The sequence below is a fragment of the Canis lupus genome, chromosome 21, assembly GCF_011100685.1.
Source record: "Canis lupus familiaris isolate Mischka breed German Shepherd chromosome 21, alternate assembly UU_Cfam_GSD_1.0, whole genome shotgun sequence".
NCBI lineage: Eukaryota > Metazoa > Chordata > Mammalia > Carnivora > Canidae > Canis > Canis lupus.
This window is the reverse complement of record NC_049242.1, coordinates 12,443,139-12,460,727: the sequence shown is the minus strand read 5'-3', so window position 1 is coordinate 12,460,727 and position 17,589 is coordinate 12,443,139. Positions and strand designations below refer to the sequence as shown.

Sequence of the window (17,589 nt, the reverse complement as noted above, 5' to 3'; positions counted from 1 at the left end):
TTTTTGTGTGACAACTCAAGTTGGTGTGATTTCTGACTCACCAAGGAGCAATCCCACTTTGGTTTGGTTACAATTTGAATGAGTGGCAGATTAAAGAATTGCACAGAGCCAGGAGTTTGGATCCTACAAACAGTGCTCCTTCTTTTCAATCTCAGACACTTCCAGGATTTCTGGTATTTTTCCTTTCTTCCAGGACTGGTTTGGCGCTATCAGGCCAAGGATCAGGCCCTTTGCCCCACAAGGCTGCTAATGGAGAGAAGAGGTTACCCTGAATTTGTGGGTAAGGATTGGAAACAAACAAACAAATAAACATGTAAACAAAAAAGCTCCCTGGGCCCTCCTTGCCTCTGTCACGGAGGACAAACTGTTCCTTTCCTGACCCTGGCTCCCAAGGTCCCCAGGCTGCCTTGGGCCTGGGGCTGGAAAGAAATGCCTTTCATCCCCCTTGATCCATGCAAGTTCTTCCAGGCTTGGAAAGGCTCCCAGGCCTTTCTCCAGCTCCCTTCAGAGCAAAGGCTCCCTGAGGCTTTGCTTGTCTGAATTCCAGGGGCCTTATGTCGGTTAAAGCTCTTGGAAGTCACAGTCAGTTGTCTCCTTGATGTCTCTGACTTCAACTGTCCAAACTATTGCATTAGGTTCAATTCAGTCCATGGCTGTAAAGGCGATGGTGTCCTGGGATTTTTATTAGTAATACAACCATAGAAACAGTGTTCAGAATTAGGTAAAATAAATAGAAACAACCATTATACTTGCAGTCCATTTTTATTATGAACTGAGCATTAAGTCCAGTGATTCTAGCTTTGGCATTTTCTGGAGATACGGTATTCCATGACCTTGTCCTGAAGTGGCTCACCCTGGAGCTGCATTTAGTGGGTTATACTCAGTAAAAGGCCATGAATAACACTCTTGCCAATGCCCCACATGATCAGCCCAAGGGACACATGGATGGCCACTCTTTACTATAAAACAAAGCGTCTTTCTTCTTCCCATTGCCCATGGAAAGATGGTATTTAGCATGCTGGTCACAAAAGAATCAACAGAAATCTACTGGCTGTGACTTTTTCACAGCTTGTTTTTTGAAACTTTTGATCTATGTCTCTGACCTGCTTTCCAACCTGTTTTTTTTTTTTTTTTTAAGATTTGATTTATTTATTTGTGAGATACACAGAGAGAGGCAGAGACACAGGCAGAGGGAGAAGAAGGGTCCCTTCGGGGAGCCCAATGTGGGACTCAATCCCAGGACCCCAGGACCATGACCTGAGCCAAAGGGAGATGCTCAACCACTGAGCCACCCAGGTGCCCCTCCAGCCTGTTCCTGATCGCAGCTCAAGATCTCTTGCTCTGTGCTTGGACTTAGTCTTTGATACTCCCTAGATACTGATACTTGCTTTACCATAGCTACAACTCAGATCATCCTGTTTGGGGACTTGAGATGCTGTAAGTAAAGTCCTCTCCTACTTTTGCTGCCTCCTGGAGCCCTTCGAATGCCAGGGTCACTATCAGGTTTGCTAAGGACTTGGAAGGAACCAGAGAGAGTGGGAGGAGCATTTACTGCTTGCCCATTCCTCTGCCTTCCACTGGCAGTTCTCTGGTTTAACCTTCCGATGTACCTAGGTGAGTGTCTCTCTGAATCCCATGGCCTCAGAGGAAATCGAGACGGTGGATCTGACTGATGATGAGGTATAGCAGGCAGGGTCCTACAGTCTTGGAATAGACTATTTGCTACTCAGGCTTCATGCCTTTGAAAGGTCTGTCCAAAGTCACCCATAAACCTGCATTCACTGTCCCTAAGGGAAGAGTTACACAGGAGTGCTGCTCTACGCTGTACTTCTGAAATGAGGGCTTGTGCTGTATGTGCCATTGCTGGGAAAATATATTAGGCTAATGGGAGCACGATCTGAATGCTGTTCATTCCTCTGATCACCACAGTGCCTAGAGGGTGTCCGGGAAGTATCATTTAAATTTAACCTGAATATGATTTGTAATTGTAGATCAACATTCGTGTGAATTCATCAATAAAGTCTGTACTGCTTATGTACAATGTAGTAGATATATAGAACTTGCATAGTAATATATGATTTGCTAACTCTTTCATAGCTAATATTTATCTCACAGCTGTTAATTTCCCTGCTATTCTCTTTGGAAGCCCTATTGGAAAGTATGTGGGATTTTGGATCAGCAAGACAGCTGATCTACCACATGCCAGCCATGTGCTGATATTCCTGTCTCTCTCAATAAAATAAAGGTAATAAAACCTATCCTGCCAGATACTTACAAAGATTGAGTATAATAATGTAGGGAGTTCCTCTTCTCTAATAGGCAACTGATAAACAATGCCCATGATCCCACTTGTTCCTCTCCCTCTTTGCCTCAAAGAAGTAAGAAATATATATATATATTTCCCCAAAATGAAAAGTGAGCAGTGAAATGACTTGCTACATTCACTTAGCTTTTGAAGGGAGGAGCTGAGACTAGGACCCAGATCAATGAGCTGACTTCTAGCCATGAACTTCCTATCAAACAGGATTTGAACCAGAGGGGTAGAGGTGGGCTTCTAGCCATACCACTCATCAGGCTATATGGCTAAGTCTTATTTCCCTAATTCTTCAAACTGGGGTAACAATAAAATATATATTATAAGATTGTTTTGAGGACCAACTTCAGTTATTTAAAGCAGTGGTTTCTTATCCTTTCTGAAAATCATTCTCCTCAGTGGGAAAGCAGGGTGGTCTAATGCTCAGAATGAAGGAGAGGCACTAATATAATGACACTCCTTAAACCAAAAGGACCTCCCTTCATTTGAAGAGACGGGAGCACAGAGAGTTCAGGACATTTGTCCAAGATCAGACAGCTTCTGAGTGGCAGCACTGGAATTGGAACCCAGAGCTCTAACATTTTGCACCGTCCTTCACTCACTCAGTAACAGTTTATTGGGTGCCTACCGTGTGCTCAGCGCTTCCCTAGGAGCCTCGCCTCTATGAGGAAAGCATACAGATGAAACCTCCTGTTTGCACAGAGCTTTGGCATTAGAAGATGATAAGAGCCATCGAAAGAAATTCACAAAGGGGGAAAATCCAGCATAGAGAGGGATCAGGAATGGGGGAGTGGTGGAGGTGGGGCCAGGTTGTCTTTTCAATTAGGGTGGTCAGGTTGGGCCTCAGTGAGAATGGCCTGTAGGACGGTCCCGAGGTGAGGGCAGGCCTGACAGGTTAGTGGAATAGCACAGACACCAGTGTGGCTGGGTCCCGTGAGTACACAGCAGAGAAGTAACAGATGATGTCACAGAGGCCATAGGTGGCTGGTGCTGGCTACGGCAGGGCACTGAGGGGTCTTTGGTTTTTACTCCGGAGTAAAATAGGAGCCACCAAAGGATTCCCAGCAGATGACTGACTTGATATCAGTGATATTCAATGAAATAAGCCAGTCACAGAAGAAAAAATCTGCATGATCTGACTTAGATCCAACTCATAGGAACAGGATAGGGTGGTGGTTGTCAGGGGCTATGGTGAGGGGGAAATCAAGAGTACCTTATCAATGGGTATAAAGTTTTCGTGGTGCAAAGTGTTGAACACAAAAGAAATAATATGTTTAAAATACTCAACACAATACCTGTAAAAGCTCAATACAGCCATTATTAAAGCTCAATACAGCCATTATTATTAGTAATTATTGGAGCTTGTGGTGATAGTGCCTTATTTGGAGTATGTGTGGGTGGGTGAGTGTGGGGGGGCATCACAGGCAGGAATTTAACCTCTGTCCTACACTCTGAGACACCTTCTAGACCCTACTAGATTTCTCCTTAGCACAATTTTCACTCTGGTAGAAATGGAATTAATGGGAATCCATTCCTGGCTATATTATCATATCAAATGGGAACATAAATCTCAATCAACATGAAACTGAGGGCAAACTGTTATGACACCTGGTGCATTTCAGTGCACTTGTGTCAGAGTGTATGTGTTTAATGCAGGTCATTGGTGTCAGATAGTCCCCCTGTTGAAGCAGGAGGGGACCACCCAACATTTGGTTTGGATGTGGAGGCTGATGACACTTCACTCACCAAGAGAATTTGAGAGAAAGTTTACTGCTCACAGGAGGGACTCCTAGGAAGAGTGGGGCTGATGTGAACAAGTCCAGGTGGGCCTGGGCAAAGCAGAGGTAGTGGGTTTGGGACTTCATGGTGTAGGATAATAAAACAATTCTTGCAGGATAATAAACAGAGAACATTTGTTTTCATCTGCTCACCTCAGCTGGGCGAAGAGCAGGGCTGCCTGACTGCTTCAGCACATGAGGGCCACGAAGCAAGGACCTGTGACGCTGTCAGCATCACCTGCCTGGACATGATGTGCCTAAGTGTGAACCAGCTCCGGTAGAAAACCTCCCCCTGGAGGCCTGGGTGTGGGCTTTGGGGCAGAGCAGAGTGCCTTTCCAGCCTATTGTCTGTCTCGTACTATCTCTGTGAAATGGAGCAACTTAGTTTCTATTTTCTTGTTCTTAGAAAGATAATAATTTTTCGTGTGGCAGAAGACAGATGCCGGTGTGAGTGCCTGGCATGCAGTAGGTTTTCAAGAATTAGCCTGTACTTCCAGAATGTTCCAGAAGGCATTTGATGTGACCCATCTTTACTCCCGCAGTGTGCTTGGATTCCTGGATTGCTTTGAGCCTGCACAGTGACGCCGGTGCTGACTGTAGGTGGAATTCTCTGCAGACACTGGTCCGGAAGGGAGATGGGATGGAGGGAGCACTATAAGTCATGGTGAGTCCTTCTTTAGAAATTTGAGTGAGTCCTCTGGGTTTTTAGAATGTCCTATCTCACTTTTTTTGTGCTCCTCCAAAGATCAATGTGCATCAATGGCTCTCAGTGGAGACAGCATCGTGGAGGAGGAGGAGCAGGGCCTTTGAGTTCTGGCTCCTTCTCCTTCTATCACTGTGACCCTGGGTGATACTGAGACCTTCTCTTGAGTTTATTTTCTCACCTGCAAAATGGGTATAACATCCAGGTTTCCTGGGGCCCAAAAACATACATTTTGCGAGCCCTGTTTAAGAAAAAGAACACAAAATTATGAATACAAAATCAATTATAAAGGTTATATTTAGAATGAGAAATCAACACAAACTACAAACAAAAAAACACACCAAAATACCACAATATCATATAATTTAGAAAAATGCTATACTCTCATTATTTAGCTGTCTGGCATATCTCTACAGTAGTGTTTTTCCTTACCTCTCTTGCCTTATTACTGTCCGATTACCTTTTAATATGGGATAATGATTTTGTAATATCACTGTCTATGGAGATAATGGAAAGATACTGTATTTCTTCCTTTTGCATGCTGATCAAAACTTTTATTATATTATTAGAGTATTGAGATATTCTTTCTTAGCTTCATCAGTGTGTAGATTTTTATGATTGTCAATGTTTCCTATCAAGTTAAACACACACACACACACACACACACACACACACATATGTTGTATTCAAGTATTCTTGTGGAGCAGTTATATTAAACTCTCTGAAATGAGAGCATTCCTTCATCAATTTGTCTTCAATGCTCTATGTTGTCTTTGTCAGTGTGTCAATCAGCAAAAAATGTCCCGGTGCATTTATATGCTTCCCTCCTCTTCATTAACTGGATTATCAAATAATTCAAGAGCCCTTTTCATGGCTTCTATTCAGAATTGATCCCTTCCTTTTCAGGCTTAACAGCATTTATTTGTGATCTGAATTTTGGTTTTTGTTACTGTTGTAGCTCAGTGTCAGAATAATTTCTGTTGATTTCATAGCTCAAGTATTTCATGAATTTATTTGAATCTTCCCTCTGTTCTTTAATAAATCCAGGATCAGCACTGTCTACTACCTCAGGGAGTGATTGGAGGGGCTGATGTAAGTGAAGAGGCTTTATAAATGGCAAATGTTATGTTCTTATAAATTACTAGAATTCCTTCCTGCCCCCTCCCACCTCCGCCACCCCGCACAGCCCGCACCTTACAGAGGGTGGGCACTGAAGATAGCAGTGACTTACTGCTTCCCCTTCCAAACACAGGGGAGGAGGCAGAGGATGGAAGTGGAGGATTAATTCATCTTTGTATCTGTCAGCTTTCATCATGTTTTCTCTCTGGGGTAAGCAGGATGAAATATAATGCTTAAATTTTTAAATAAAGTTTGCTTTAATAAAAATAATCCCAGAATTTTCCCTGTTTCTGTAAAGGAGCTTTGCTCAGGGCTTCAGAAGTTCACTCTGTTCCTACAGCCTGGGCCATAGACATCAAATGGAGGTGACTGCTGCTCCTCCCTGCCCCCCACCATTTGTTAGTCCCAGGAATGTGTCCTATCAGGGCTGGACAGGTGTGGCTCACCCCACATTTTATCTGTTACCTCTCCCCAACAAAATTCCTGTTCCTGATATCTTTTCAGGTGCATCTCAAGGGCAGGTTTCCTGCATAGCTTGGACACTTTCAGAGTGTGGATTTAAATTCCAAATTTCAAACAATCTACCCTTAAAGGAATATTTTTATATTTGAAAACTCACCGGTCAGGGATAATTTTATAGGGAAAAAGTCAATGAAGGAAATTAATTTCCCTTGGTCATTATTTTTAAATGAATAATGGAGCTTGTATATACCCTTAAAAATGTGCTGTTAGCATTTCTGAGTTTTTCTAAATGTAGTTAATTGAACCCTGTGGATGCCAGTGGACTGTGTTTGGAACAGAGAAACATTACCCCCTCCTGCTAGTCTCCCTTGATCCCTAGGCAGAGTTCGGAGCCTCTTCCTTTCTCTCCTTCCACCCCCCAGAATACTATGTGTTCCCTTCCATCATAGGACTCATCGGGTTAGTACTATTAATCTGTTTGTCTGCTTCCTGTATCCAATGCCAGTTCCCTGAGGGCAGGTTCCTCAGGCCTCACGACCTATAGGCTTTGCTACCTGTAGGGGCCCCTAAATCCTCCCACCTTGACTTTCCCTATAGTGGGCTCCTGGCACTTTTCTGAACACTGCTGAGCTACAGGTGTCCTCTACATGCTGCCCTGGGGGCTCAGCTGTTTCTTGGAAGGTCATCCCTCCAGGGCCCCATATCTAGGCCCAGGCCTGATGATTCCTTCTGGTCTGGTTGGCAGTGACACTGACATGCTGGATGGTCCTCTCTGAAGAGATGAAAGTTGCCACCTGTGGCAGTGAAGTCAGATAAAATGATAATTCCTCATGAATTCAGGCTCTTTGGTGATGTCAGACCTCCTGAGAGTGGGCTTTCATGGATCTCTCTGCAAGGAGAGGTCTTGTTGACTGCCCAACTAATTGCTTATATTGGGCCTGGACTTGAGGTTAAGGAAGCCTGATATCAGAAGACCTTGCCCAGGTCCAAGAGTGAGGTTTTCTAGGGAGAAGATTCCAAGACCCTGGCTATGGGTTGTTCCTGGTTAGCCTCACTCCAGAAAGAAACGGCACCAACCAGAGATGGTGATAAATGGCTCTTGAAAGCATAGGGAATTAGGTTTAGTGATGGGTCACTTATTTCTGCCCTCCCTCTATCCCTATAGCTGCAAGTAATACATATGCACATACATACCACTCAATGTTTCAGCCAGTTGAAGAAACAGCCCAAAACCAAGTGTAGTGTAGGAAAAGTTACCTACTTACTATGTGTGTGGTTCCTCCCCAATAGAAATGCTTAGCAGGGAAGGTGAGTATTGATTTCTGAGGAACGGCAACTCTCAGAAGTTGTTCAGGTGGTGATATTTGTTGCCCCAAAGTGTCTCAGCCACTGCCCATCCCTGATATAGTTTTCTCCCTCAGAGAACAGCATCCCACTCATAGACTTTCCAGTTCTAACTCCACTGTTATCCTGGGAGCCAGGTCACCCCTGTCTGCTTCTCAGACCACTACCTTCTTGTGGGTGTCTCGCTTTTACCTCCTTCAGCCCGTCACCCACAGGGCAGCCAGAGTAGTCTTTTAAAAAATATAAATTTGATCACATCACACTTGGCCACACATTCTACTCCTTGATGGCACAGTTGATTTCCTACTCAAGAGCTTTTTGCATGTGATCTTCCTCCTCATTTCTTCAATGGACTCACTTCTTTGGCCCTGCCAGGCCTCAACCCAAATGTTACTTCTTTAGGAGGACATTCTCTGCCTTTCCTATTTAACTGCTGTCTTTCCATTATATGCCCTGAAAGAACCCTCTATTTTTCATGGTATGTATTGATATTTGTAATTATATGTTCATTTGCTTACTATTTTATTCTCTGACCATAGTGTAAGCTTCATGATTGCTGGGGCAATGTCTGTTGGTTAATCACTGTTTGCCTAGTGTCTAGTATCATGCCTCATCCATAGTATGTCATCAAATATTTGTTGAATGGAAGAATCTGTAATAAGTTACTCTCAACATAATACTATAAGAGGGAAGGGGCTGGAGCTTACATGCCATGAGTGAAAGGGTTAAGAGAAAGCCCCATACATAACTATTTTTATTTACTGATTTATGTAAGGACAAAGGACTGAAACTAACATTTAAGTCCATCCACTCTGGAGTTAGATTAAAAGAAATAGGCTTAGGGTGCTAGGATCGGGCTCCCTGCTCAGCAAGGGGTCTACTTCTTCCTCTCCCTCTGTGTTTGTGCTCTCTCTCTCCGTCTTCTGCTCTCTCTTGTTCTCTCTTAAATAAATAAATAAATAAATAAATAAATAAATAAATAAATAAATAAACCTTTAAACATACCTGATAGGTGAGAATGGATTCCATGGAGGTCAAGTCAGAAGGGGGACCAACAGGATTCCTAAGAAATAGATCACCCAAAGACAGAATTTCTCAACATTAGCACTTCTGACATTTGATGTGGAGGGCTTTTCTTTATGTATAATAGGATGTTGTACAGGATCCCTGGCTTCTACCCACTTATTTCCATAAGTAGCTTTCATTTCCAGTTGTGACAACCAAAAATGTCTCCAGACACTCCAAATGCACCCTGGGTTGGGGATGCAAAATCATCCCCAGTTGAGAACAACTGTCCTAAGAAAATAAGTGACACAGTGATCCAAGAAAGTCCTGAATGCCGGGAAGGAGAGCTGGTTCTGTATACATGAAAGTAGCTGATGTCAGCACTTACCCTATTCTATCTACTGTGTTGGTTTGTATAATCTTGGAAGGTAAGTGTTGTGTCACTTATGCTGGTGATGTTTCAGGCTGAAACATTCTTGGGGACCTTCGCTGCCATCTGCATAAAACATTGAAGGAGCTATTTTCTTCTGACTTTAGGGGTCAATGGCATGTCCCATATCAGCATGGCATTCAGGGCACAGATTCAGTGCTGGCATAGATTCTCCGTGGAACTGTTGGGATCCGGGGCAGTGTTGGCTACTGCATGGAGTGGCCATGTTCACTGAATCTGAGATAAGAGTATAAAGCATTCCTTGGAATTCCCCTCAAATATTTGTTAAGTAGGATTTGGGGAAAATCCTACAGTCAAGCTGGCACTAGATTTTACCCACCACCAGGAGTTTGGACTAAAGTTGAAATTATGATTATTTCACAGGCTGATAAAGCTGAGGATGCTAATATTTACAGCTTTTTAACTTACAAAGACTTGGTTTCATTTGCTCTTTACAAAAACTCTACAAAGAGGCACCAGTATTACTATCAGTTCTTTTATAGATAAATTTACTACCCAGGGCACCAGTATCTGGAATCAAACTAGGTCACTGGGCTCCAATGCAAACCATGATATTCCTTTCAATGAAATCCTTTATCTCTTCTGCCCAGTTAGAGGGGTAGGTAGTTTTATTCGTTCTGCTGATGTTGGCCAACTGAAGCATAGACTCAGGTTATGGCTATCTCTAACTAGTGAACTAAGCAGATACATAAGAAAATGTATCCATATGTTTATAAATTACTATATTTTATGGTCTACTTCTTTGCTTATTTATTCAGGAAATATTTGTTGACTAAACAATAAATAAATAAATAAATACGAATTTATGTGCAGAGCTGCTACTGGTCCATCCTGGTAGTGGATTGTGGCCATAGCATAGGGTGACCAGCTGTCCTGGTTTGCCCAGGACTGAAGGATTCCTGGGATCTGGGACTTTCAGTACTTGTCTTGGGATGAGTTGGTCGTCCCACCATAGTAACTCTCTTAATGTGGATAACAAATTGTCTTTTCATCTAGCAGATTCATTAATTTCACAAATGTATGTTAAAGTCTTTTTCCATTTCAAGCAATGGTCTGGAGATTAGAGCCATGAGGATGAATATCATCTAGTCTCTGCCCTTGAGCACTCTATGCTTAAATATTAATGAAGTACCTATTACGTGCTAAGAGCTATGCTAGATCTGGTGTTATAATAATGAGAGACATGACACCTTTCAGTAAGATGCTCAGAATTCAGTGGCATGCAAACTAATAATTTCTCAGCATGGTAAAAAGAGCTATGATAACTACAGGTACAAGGTGTACATGATGAGAGTCCCAAAGTTCAAACAGGAATGGGAAGATTTCTTTCTTTCTTTCTTTCTTTCTTTCTTTCTTTCTTTCTTTCTTTCTTTCTTTCTTTCTTTCTTTCTTTCTTTCTTTCTTTCTTCTCTTTCTTTCCACTCTCTCTTTTTTTTTAGGGAGAGATAAAGATAGAGAGCACACACAGGAGGGACAGAGGAAGAGGGAGAGAAAATCTTAAGCAGGTCCAATGCTCAGCACAGAACCTAATGTGGGACTTGATCTCAAGACCCTGAGATTATGACCTGAGCTGAAATAAAGAGTTGCACTCTTAACTAACTGAGCCCGGGCACCCCTGCATGGGAAGACTTTCAAGAGGAGTAAAGCTGAAGGTTAAATAGGTTAAGTAGAAATTTGAGAATCAAAGAAGGAAAATAAATGTAGTATGAGGAAGCATTCTACTGAAGAGGTAGATGTGGGATGAAGTGGATCTGCGAGGAGACCCTAGGAGCTAGGTTTGAAAGGTAGCTGGCAACTAGCGGGCCTTCTCAGTGAGGGTGAGTGGATCCATTCTCCTGGGGTGTGGGCAAGGAATTGAGGGTCGTGGGAGCAAGGGTTGAAAATGTAGGGCTTGACCATAGTGACCATGAATGCTGGGCTAAGGAGTCAATGTGGAAGGATTTTGGCAGAGAAATGCTCAAGAGTCTGCCTATGTTGACCTCCTCCCTCCTATGCCCCAGCCAAGCCCTCTGCAGCCGATAGTCACAGCACTTTGTGGCAGCCAAACTCATTCTGTGATCCTTTAACTCTTTGCGGCCTGTGTTTTGCACATTCCATTCCCCACCTTCCCTCTGGTGTGACTCTTCCAGGGGTCAAAACTCCTCATAAGTTTGGACAGAAACAAAAACTTGATAATGATTTTCTGGGAGTGAAAAAATTGCCACAGAGTCAATTGTTGAGTTGTTTAATTTCTGTTAAAGGCCAAGGGGTCCTGATTGTGAGATTAGCATATAGATGACCTTGCACACTGCTCTTTGATTCAAGTTGGGTGTTTTGCTAAATTCCTTACACTACCTCCTGCGCCCATAACTGGAAAGGGGAGTAGAGAGAATCTCTGGGAGGAGAAAAGGCATAGGAAATTCTCTGATCTTGATCATCCTAAAGAATTAATTGCCCGGAGAAAGAATGAGCTAGTGCAGGCTCTTCAGAGAGCACTTTAGGAACAGGGAGGCATGCATGGCTCTCCTAATGGTGGGCCCGGACCTCAGTTTCCCCTCTTGAAAAGGCCTCTTCAAAATCGGATAGTCTTTGTAGTAGATTAACTAGTAAATTGTTCATACATTCATACATTCAAAATCTATTGTTCTCCATTGTGATTAGTTGTGAGGATACAAAAAAATGAAAAGTCACATGTCTGCTCTCAAGGGTAAGATAGTTGTGATTGTATGTATATGAAGAGTGGGGCAGAAGCCTGCCCTTTCTCCCATGCAGGGTAATTAGGTCCAAGTAGATTTCAATATGGTTTACCACTTATAGGAAAAGCCTGCTTTAGGTTTAATGAAACTGCCTATTTGCATATGCTGTTCTATCAGCCTAGAATGGTCTGTCCCAGTGATTCACAGAAGACCTGTGTAGTTTTCAAGTCTCAGTCCAAATGCTGTGACAAATCTTGTGAAGCGTCCCTACCTACTCAAGGCAGGCCTACCCAAAAGCACTTTCTGTATGCTCAAGACATGGGGTCCTTCTTTTGACCATTTGCCCCAGACATGTCTGCTGTAAGCTCTTGAGGAAGCGGAGCTTGAGTCTGGCGCCTTAGACCACTCGGCCATCCTGACACCCTGCTGTAAGCTCTTGAGTGCAGGGGATGTGCCTTTATTCTTTAAGTCTTCAGTTCTCAGCACAGGACTTGGCACATAGCAAGTACTCATTAAATTCATGATTTAATGAGAATGAATTAAGAGGCTAGGCCCATTAACGTGGACAGATGTGAACCCTACATTCTGTGTCACTGGTCAAATCCAAAAACCTGGAAGTAAGGTATGCAAACATTTGTAAGTAGTTGTGTTGAGTCTCGTTTGGGAGAAGGGGATAAGGATCTATAAAGGTAGATGCAAAGTGGATTCACATGCCAAGAACCAAGACGTTCATGGGAGGGTTTCCAATTAATCTGGTTGAGGATTTGAGGAGGGGTATTTAAGGTAGGACAGTGACACCTAGTGGTGTCAGAAGGACTGATCAGATATCAGGATCCCTCCAGGTCTGACCTCCTGTCCCCTGGCAGGTCGACTCTGTGATGATGACTGAACTGCCTGTCTCTAAGGTGGAGTCGATGTGCTGTCAAAGCCTCATTGTGCTTATAGTTGACAATACTGTATTTACACTCAAACTTTTTTTTTTAAGTGTTCTTTTCTTACTACCATCACACACACACACACACACACACACACACACACACACACACGGTCTGATTCTGTGAAAGGCCAGACTATATGATTATAGTGGTCCCCGGTCAAACTTCCTTGAGCCTAGAGAGTAAAAAGGACCAGCCCAAAGATGCATGGGTAATTAGTCCTAGAGCTAGGCCTGGGATCCAAGTTTTCTGATGCTTAGAAAGAAATCTTTCCTTTCCATCATTCTTTCCTGATGGCAGGACAAACTAACTTCAGTAAGGTAGAACTGTATTATAGCAAATGCCAAGACAACTATGGAGATGAACAAAACAATAGGAAGGGAAGGTTGAAAACGTGTCCAAGGGGAATCCTACTTTCTCTGCCTTAAGAGTGGAAGTAGGGATGGGATGAAACACTCTGGAGAAGCCTCATCTCCTCTGCATGCACCCAGCATCTGCATCCTTTCCCCACCTGCTCAGGGCCAAGAGCCATTGTCTGTGTCCCCACCTGAAGGACTGATTTGACAGTTCACACTAACATTATATTGCAAGTGATTCTTAGTAAATGCAGCAGTGGGAAGGATTAGAATCATCCCAGGGACTCAGCCACTTACAAGAGATTGTTCCACCCCTAGATGCAAAGATTGTGGCATTGGAACCAAAAGGGACCATATATGATGTGGGAGGAGCCTGGGCTACGGGCTGGAAAGAAATCCACATGGAACTCCTGGCAAAGGGCTCTGGCCAGGAGAGCCTGTTCTGATTGGAACACAGGGCTTTTGTTGAGAGGGCTTGGTGGAAAGTTCTAATATCTAGATGCACCAAGGATGGCCTCTTGTTGTAGAGTTTTCTTCTTCAGTTGATGATTATTCATTTTTGTAGTAGATAGAATTCTTTAGGGATTTTTTCTTATATACATGAAAATGTATTTGAAAGACAAATGAAGGCATATAGGGGTGACTAAATGCAAAATGGCTTGATAGTCATTCAAATCGGCAAACATATCTATTTGGCTAATTCATATAGGGTTAGTTGCAAATAGTCAGAGGACATTTACTGTGCACTGTTCACCATGTTAAATAAATATTTTATGTGCATTTTATATTATAGCCTCACAACACTGAGGTAAATGGTTTTATTATCCCAATCTGCCAGTGAGAAAACTGAGGCTCAGTGAATTGCTTGAAATCATACAGCAGGTTGTAAGGTCTTTGAAGGCAGAGACCTTACATTCCCTCTTTTGTTTCCATTTGCCAAGACATGATAGGGCCAACCAAATGCTGGTTAATGATGATGGTAAGGTCAGTCATGACAAATGATGACTTCTGACTAGGATTAGAGGTTTTCCTCATACCATTTATTCCTTTGCTCAGTCCCCAAGTGTCATCTGCACATGAGTTCTCCCACTGGGACTCTGGAATATATCTTGCCTTGCTTCCATGTCTGGGAAAGATAATAGTGTCCTTGATTCTATTTTTGCCTCAGTTTCTTTATCTGTAAAATGAGGATAAACTATGACTTAGGGAAGTGAGATGTAAACGTACATCATTTAGGGCATCTTGGTGGCTCAGTTGGTTAAGTGTCCAACTCTTGATCTTGGCTCTCAGGTCTTGATCTCAAGGTCATCAGTTCAAACCCCACATTGGGGCCTGTTTAAAGACAAATGTACATCATTTGTGAAAGCACCTTTGGAAGATGTTATTTTTATTAACACTGTGATCTTAAATATTAATGATAATGTTCACACCTACCTGAGAAGTGGACCACCTTCCCCCCACTCTGGATACAAAGCAAGAGTGATCTCATCTTTCTTGCTTGGATCTTGATTTTTTAAATATATTTCCTTTGCTATACTTTTTATCCCCATGACTTATTAATTCCATAACTGGAAGCCTGTATTTCCCATTCCTTTTCACCTTTTTTGCTCATCCCCCCCATCGCTTTCCCCTCTGCCAATCATCAGTTTGTTCTCAGTATTTATGGGTCTGTTTCTGCTTTGTTCATTTGTTTCGTTTTGTTTTTGATTCCACATATAAGTGAAATCATATAGTATGTTTTTCTCTAACTTATTTCACTTTGCATAATACCCTCTAGGTCCATCCATGTTGTCACAAATGGCAAGATCTCACTATTTTTTATAGCTCAGTGATAGTCCATTGTATGTATATACGGATATCTTCTTTATCTACTTCACTATTGATGGACATTAGGGTTGCTTCCCTATCTTGGGTCTTATAAATAATGCTACAGTAAACACAAGGATAAATATTGTTTTCAAATTAGTGTTTTTGTTTTCTTTAGGTAAATACTCAGATGTGGAATTACTGGATCATATGATAGTTCTATTATTAATTTTTTGAGGAACCTCCATACTGTTCTCCATAGTGGCTGCAGCAATATTTCATTCCTACCTACACTGCACAAGGGTTCCTTTTTCTCCACATCCTGGGCCAAACTAGCTATTTTTATCTTCTTGATTCTAGCAATTCTGACAGGTAGAAGGTGATATCTCATTGAGGTTTTGATTTGCATTTTCCTGATGATGAGTGATGTTGAGCGTCTTTTCATGTGGCTGTTGGCCATCTGGATGTCTTCTTTGGGAAAATGTCTATTCAGTTCCTCTGCCCATTTTTAAATTAGATTATTTGCTTTTGATATTTTAAAGATGGAAAGAGACAACTTTATTACTCTTCTCTTGACAGCTTGATTTTCAAGCTGATTTTTTTGCTGTAGATGAAAAAAATTTATTTTGAACGTCTGAAGCTGAATATTACATTCTTCATATTACACTCCTAATCACCCACCACCCACAGATGTCTTGGTTTGACTGTAGTCTGAGCTGAAGACTCCCCTATTATACCTTAAACTGATGGTAGTCAAGATGTGGTTCTTGGACAGGGACCTGTCTGTGAACTTTTTGTAACTAGCCTATAAAAACATACATTTAGAGGGTTGCCTGGCTGCCTCAGTCAGTGGAGCATATGACTCTTGATCTCAGGGCTGTAAGTTGGAGCCCCATGTTGGGTGTGAAGATTACTTATTTATTTTATTTTAGAGAGAGAGAAAGAGAGAGAGAGAGAGAGAGAGAGAGCGCAAACAGGGGGATGGGGCAGAGGGAGAGAGAGAAGCAGACTTCCCACTCAGCAGGGAGCATGACTAGGGACTTGATCCCAGGACCTGGGATCATGACCTGAGCTGAAAGCAGACACTTAGCTGACTGAACCACAGAGGCACCCCTAAAAAGTCTTTAAAAAACAAACAGAAAACCTCCCATACATTAAGAAATTGACAGTAAGCATGTAGAAGCATATATGACAATTTTGTAGTGTTATTATTAAATTCTATATTGAATCTAATAATAAAAAATAAGGGCTTGCATTTGTTTTTTTATTTAATTTTATTTAATTTTTTAAAAATACATTTTCATTTCATATGCATCTGTGATGGATTGGAGTTTGAAAAAAAAAAATATCATTTACAACTGGTAGTTTGAGAAGCCCTGCTTTATACCTGAAAGGAGGGAGTGGAGTTTCTAGTCTTTTATGCTAAGGTTCCTGACCTCACTTCCTTCTCAGAGATTGCGCCCTGAGGTATGGCCAAGGACCTGACTTTGACAGGCCACAAAAGTCCCATATACTCTTGCCCCAGAGAAATAGGGGTCGACTACTCCTTTCCCCTTGCAAATTCAGGAAGTCCGCTTTAATTATTGTTTGCTCAACAACAACAAAATTTGCTTCTTGGCCACTCCTCATTTTCACTTCAGAGAGAAGTAGCGACAGTTTAAAGATGTGACTCATTGGGGTACCTCTTTGCCTTAAAACTGAGAATACCGGGGCTCAGAGCAGGCACGTAACATGTCCTAGACACGCAGCCATTATAGCTCAGAGCCGAGATTTCAACCCAGGTCTGTTCTCCGTGAGAGCGCGTGATCTTTCTCGTTTGCCACAGTTAGTGGTTTTGGTGGGATGAGGCGGATGTCCGAGGCCCCTCAAGGTGCCCCACAGGAAGCGTTGAGGGGTCTGGAGGAAGGGGGGAGAGGAGAGCAATCAGGCAGCTCAGCATGTGAGAGTGGGAGGCTGGGCAGGTAGAGGCAGACACTGTGGTCTGCGGAGCATGTCTGCTTCCCCGCGGCCGTGTACGTGGGTCCCGACTCCCGAGGCCTCCCAGTACCCAGTACCTCTGAGTGTGGCCGGATATAGAGTCTTTTCAGAGAAGTCCGTGTGAGATCACGAGGGTGGGCGCTAATCCCATATCAATTATGGAAAGGGGACGTTTGGAGCAGCGCATGAGCTGGGAGGATGAGACGAACAGCCACAGGGAGAAGACGGCCTTCCGGGCGCTCGCTCGCCCCCTGGCACGAGCCGCCCCGCCGCCGCCTGCGTCTCGGACCTGGCGCCTCCAGAGCGACGAGGCCGCGGGCGGCTGCTGTGCGGCGTCGGGCCTGCGCTCTCCGTCAGGCGGTCCTGGCGAACCGACCCGGACGTCCCGGCCTGCGAGGCCCCGACAGAGCCCTGCTCTCGGAACGATGGCATCTTTAGAGGTTCCCGGGGAGGAGGGAGGACTTGAGGGCCGCTCGGGCTGCCCACGGGGCTTTGCCCCCTCAACCTTCGCTCACAGCCCGTCAGGGCAGCGTGAACGAGGATGTTCTCTCGGGCCTGTCACCTCCCCAGTCCGGTCCGGCCCCACGGCCCTGCGACCCGGGGCGTCGGGCCCTCCTCACTCCTGCGGGCCGGGCCTCCACAGCCTCACGGAGGTTCTCGCCAG

At 43.5% G+C, this 17,589-nt stretch overlaps 1 long non-coding RNA gene across 1 annotated transcript; it reads right to left on the bottom strand.

The window, feature by feature from the left end:
- Window positions 1-4,064: 4,064 nt before the first annotated feature.
- Window positions 4,065-17,184, bottom strand: LOC111091496. The gene is made up of 3 exons (XR_005375354.1): window positions 17,003-17,184; window positions 8,726-8,783; window positions 4,065-5,036 (listed from the first exon to the last, which is right to left on the bottom strand). It is a non-coding gene; the product is annotated as an uncharacterized LOC111091496 (long non-coding RNA).
- Between the last annotated feature and the right edge of the window lie 405 nt (window positions 17,185-17,589).